The sequence below is a fragment of the Theobroma umbraticum genome, unplaced genomic scaffold (genome assembly GCF_002168275.2).
Source record: "Theobroma umbraticum cultivar Fairchild unplaced genomic scaffold, ASM216827v3 scaffold_12.1, whole genome shotgun sequence".
NCBI lineage: Eukaryota > Viridiplantae > Streptophyta > Magnoliopsida > Malvales > Malvaceae > Theobroma > Theobroma umbraticum.
In genome coordinates, this window is record NW_018397269.1 from 5075875 (window position 1) to 5081429 (window position 5555).

The following is a 5555-nucleotide window of genomic DNA, read 5'->3' on the forward strand; positions in this document are numbered from 1 at the left end:
TTCAGCCCCAAAATTTTTTGTGAATTGTGAGTTTATGAAACTTATCTTTGCTAGCACATTGTCAAGGCATAACATTCATAATCCTTAAAGAAGGACTTTCTAATTCATTAGTGTGGATCACCATTAAAGGCTACACAAGGATTCTTGGACAACTTTTGTTTGCAACAACCAGGCTGAGGTGGTTAAGTTTTTGGAAGGCTGAGTTGGTAGTTTAACAAAGGATTCAAAAACTTTGTTATTTAGGTAAACTTGATATGATGATATATAGTTTATTTTTAATTTAATTCTGTACTCAATTTGGCATGAAAGAGATACTAAGAGGGTGAAGCGTAATTCGATTTTTAAATTTATTTATACTGCATTTTATTTGTATTTGGTGCATGATCAGCCCTCATCCAACAGTGGTATCAGAGCTCCTTTCATGTCATAGGAGTGCTTGTTCATGTTCAATGGATGCCTGATTAACAAATAGTTATTTTCCTTTTTTTATTTGGTGCAATTTTCTTAAAATTGATTTTTCAAAAAATCTGCTTTGCCAATTTCTTTTAATTTTGTCTAGAAACATTTGTAGCCTCCTTTAATCTTATTTTTACTTATTTACATCATATATAGACTTAACCAATGTGTGTTTTGCATTGTGCAAAGTTAGCACAAGAAAAAAGAACACAATAAGGAACAGTTTTGGAGGTAGTCTTGCAAGGCAGCACACACATGGTTTTAGGTGTAGAATTTTGCTTCAATTTGTGCTTAATTTCCAACAAACAAATTATATAATTGTTACACATTTATTGCTGGATATGTGGACAGCAAAATCAAGAAATGTTCATGATTACATAGGCTGATTTTAATCAAGAAATTGGAGCAAAACTTGAAAGAAGTCCAGCTCACTGCTATGACATGAATTTCCGTTTTAATTGGCAAGAAAGTCTTGGAAAATAATTCAGAAAAATTCTAGAAAAATTACCTTTATTAAAATGTTCAATAAGGATTATTTCTGAACAACATCATGGTCAAATATGCTGATTTCAAGAAACAAAATTGGTGCAACTATAAATTTGTCCAGATTACTGTTTTAGTATGCATTTCAGTTTTAAATGACAATAAACTCTTGAAGATTAATTCTGAAAAATTCCAGAAAAATTATTTTTATTAAATTATTCCATAATGATTATTTCTGGAAATTTTCATGGCCAAACAAGCTTATTTATGCTATTAATTATTGAAAGTTTGAAAACAGTTCAGATAGTAGTTATAGCTTGGAAATCAGTTTCGAATGGCAAGATAATCTTGCAAAATTAATTCTGAAAATTTCAAAATATTATCCTCATTTGAAAGGTTCAATTAAAGGATAAAATTTTGAATTTGAATTAGTTTTTGAGTGGCTGGACACTTAACTAATTTAAAGGAATGTCCTTCATATGTGAAACAACACTCATGACAAAGGTAGTGGATGGTGCTGCCACACCTCCCATTGCCATGGATGCAACCGCTTTATGGAAAGAGGTTATTTTCTGGAGAAATTGGACGCTCAATGATTAGGAAGGATTCTTTCCTTAGCTGATCATTGACTCCTAAATGTGAGGGATACATGCCTAAAATCAAGGAGTTCAAATCCTTGATGGAATCAATCAATTTAAAATTGATTGATAGTTAATCTCCAAAAATATGAAGTCTTCCTCATTTGATGCGGACTCCCTAAATTAAGGGATTATGATTTAAATTTATCAACATCTAATTAGATTATATAATTTTAATCAAAATGGAAAGTCAACTTGAGTAGATGACATACTAATCCGATTAGGATAGATTTTAATTATGATAAAATTACTAGTAAATTAGGACTTCTAATAATGATTAGGACTTTACAATTAGTGAATGGATAATACAAGATTAAAAGATGGATAAGGACCTTCCTATAATATTTAGGACACATGATTTTGATCATGAAACCTTTTAAAATTGTTTATGATAGATACTCAAATTAGGAAGTTTTCTAAATTGGTTTAGGTTTCTAATTAAAGAAGCTTAATTAGAAAGAACTTACTAATAGAGTTAATTCAAATATGATTTGAGCTAGCTAAAGGCCTTGATATGATGAATTCCTTAACTAAGTAATTTTGAAAAAATATTTTTTAAAAAAAATTACGTAAATTTTTCAAAACTAAGCACCTAATGATTTGAGCAATGATCCTCAATGGTTGAGTGTAATTTTTTAAATGAAATGCAAGACCATCACCATATTGAGCATGTTTACTTTATATGTTTATAGCTAGATTGTGGATGTTTGTTAATGGTTATGGACTATAGACCCAATATGATTGTGGATGTTGGGTTACACTACTATTGATGGAAATCTTTTCAAATAGGGTCAGCGAACCCTACCTTATCTCTTTCATTCTAGGTTTATAAAATTCTTTTCTCATTTATCTCCCCTTGAATGTAACTCGAGGTTTCTACATTCAATTGTAATTAGAAATAGGATTGGATTAGGGAAGAAATTTTGTAAATCTGAAGATAGAGATCCAAAGTGCCATGAAGAGTTAAAGGTGGATGCAAGCGAAGGCATGAAGTGCTTAATGTATGCTATCCCCTAGGATTTGACCAACTAATTTCCTTTTATGGCTCAAGGAAACAAGAATAGAAAAGTCCATAACCATCCAAGTGGAACAGCATGTGATAGATTTAATTTTATTCGATATATTAAATTCTTTGCATGCTAATCAAATGAGACTTTAATAAAATTAAAAAGATAAAATCCCTCGCTAAATATTGAGTCACATACCGCATATGATTAAGTTTCTTTCCACCATCTAGCAAGATAACCTAGCTGCTCTTTTAATCGAAGGCTTGTTGACCGCACTCAAGGCCACACTTTTACAAGAGCATGTTTGAGCTATTGGTAGGTCTTACTCAACTAGGTTCGGATGCTTGGAAACTTGATTATTATGAAAACTAGAAGCAAAGGTTAGGCAAAACATACACATATGTTTAGGCAATGTGTTGTCACCTAGCTGATCTAGGAGTTGTATAAGGATACAATTGGTAAGCTCAATTACCTACATAATCCACCTATCACGGTTTATTGAGCACACTCAAGGCCATGACTAAATGGATGGGATCCTAGACCAGTGAAAAAAGCCTAGTAGAGATCTCTTAAGGTGATATGAAGGGTTACCATCTTGTAAAAAATACTGGGAGACCTATTTAAAATTTTAAAACCTTGTTTTAAATAGTTTTTGCATGATATTTACTTGTTGCGTAATTTTATCTATTTAGGTAGAATTTATATACATGGCTAATAATCTATCACTACAGGGCATTTGGGATGCAAATAAACTCGCTGGCCCAAACTTCTTCGATTGGTTTTAGAACCTCAAGATCATCTTGAAATAGGAGAAGAAATCATATGTCCTTGAAATCATATGTCCTTGATACTCCTATTCCACCAGTCTTTGCAGCTGATGTTAGTGCTGAGGACAAAGAAGCATATCAACATCATAAGAATGATGATGATCAAGCAGGATGCGTGGTGCTACCCAGTATGACCAGAGCTTCGAAAGCAACATGAGCACATGGATGTCTAATTCATGATTTTTCACCTTAGAGAACTATTCAAAACGAAGGGGCACATTGAGAGATATGAGATCTCTAAAGAACTATTTCGAAGCAAGATGGTAGAAGGTAGTTCTGTTAAGCTCCATGTGCTGTAAATGATTGGATTTATTGAGAGACTTGGACAATTGGGATTAGCAATGGATCATGAGCTAAGTATATACTTAGTTTTACAATTTCTTCCCAATAGTTTCAGTCAGTTTGTGTTGAGCTTCCATATGAATCAATTGCAAACCACTTTTCCTAAACTTCTAAATATGCTAGACGTGGCAGAGAGGTCCATCGAGAAAGATAAGGGATAATTGTTTGTTGTTTCTTGTTCAAAGGCTCATACGAAGCAATAGAAGAAGAAAACCCATAAAAGGAAAAAGGAAAAATCCCAAAATGAAAAGCCACAAAAGCATAAGGGAAGTGTCAAGAAGGAGAAAGAAAGCATATTTTCCATCATTGTGGTAAACTTGGGCATTAGAGGAGGAACTACAAGGAGTACCTAGCTACTATGAGGAAGAAAAAAAAACTTATTGAAGTTTCTGATTCAGGTACCATTTGTTAAATAATTATACTTTATATAGTAAAGGTATATGATACCTCAAAGTTGGTTCTCATATGTTTGACATATTGCAAGGACCAAAGATAAGGATAAGTAATATCTTGGCTGGGGAGGTTACCACATGGATGGACTACTTAAAGCATTAAATGCTACATTAAGTAGTTACACTCATATTTATCTTGACACGTTTGATAACTTATTCAAATGTTTTTGAAACATTAATTATGTTATTTCCATGGGAATGGCTGGTGAAACATTTATCTTTAGGATTTGGATGCGAAAGCTTATATGTTTCAAGTTTGAATATTATTTGGAATAATTATGTCATATTTAATTATCCATGCTTCTTGTTTATCCTTGCAATGATATTTGATCAACTATCAATTATGTTCAATTGATCAAAAGGTTGAATATTGATTCATAAAAAATGGAACTTTCTTAAAAACAAAACATAGAGATGAATGTTCAAGAAAGAAAGCAACTTTATGTTGCAATATGATTTGGTCCATATCTCTCCAACATATAAAGCCCATTATGATATTCCAAATCAATATGATTCCAAGTATACATTGACATGTATTTATATGTGTAACATCATGGAATATTAAAAAATGTTTAAATATTACTCTCACAAAAGATCTTGGATTTAGTGGAAGCATAATGACAATAAAAATTTTGAGGCCAAACAGTATAACACAAAGTGACATATGCTTATGATTCATATAGCATAGTCTAGTTGGAATGGTCAAAGGAGCAAAAAAAGGACAATACGTGTACATAAATAAAGTTATATACGTCTTATTAAAAATGACTTAATACTTAAAAAAAAAGGCTCGAGTAGGAAGATATTAGAACGTTAGTCCATGGAATTGATAAAGGGTTTTGAACATTGTTAATGGAACAATGGAGTCATACTAATAAAACCTAGGTCTCATTGGATCTAGACATAGGAATATGACATGATGTGATGCATGGACATCACGAAGATAGGTAAAAGCAATTAACCACTTTAAAAGGCACAAGCGAGTTTACATGGAGACGCGATTGCTAGATGGATTTGAATCTATATACAATGATGTAGAAATTGACTTTGTACTAGTGGGAGATGTTAAGATGAGCCTTGGAGCCAATTGAGATTGATTAAGGCTTGATTCCAATCATGCAACAATATCATTCATGTTGAATGATTAGAGGTTTTTCTTTAACAATAAGACGTCAATTATAATGAATTATAAGCCTAATTGGATGAAGTCCATGAGATTAGTATGCCTTGCAAGGGAATTGAAATAGGTTACAGTTATGAGATCCCTATGCATCAAAACATAATCTCAAAATGTTCCTATTCAATGGATCATTGAGATTGGACATCAATAATGCTTAACGACTAGTATAT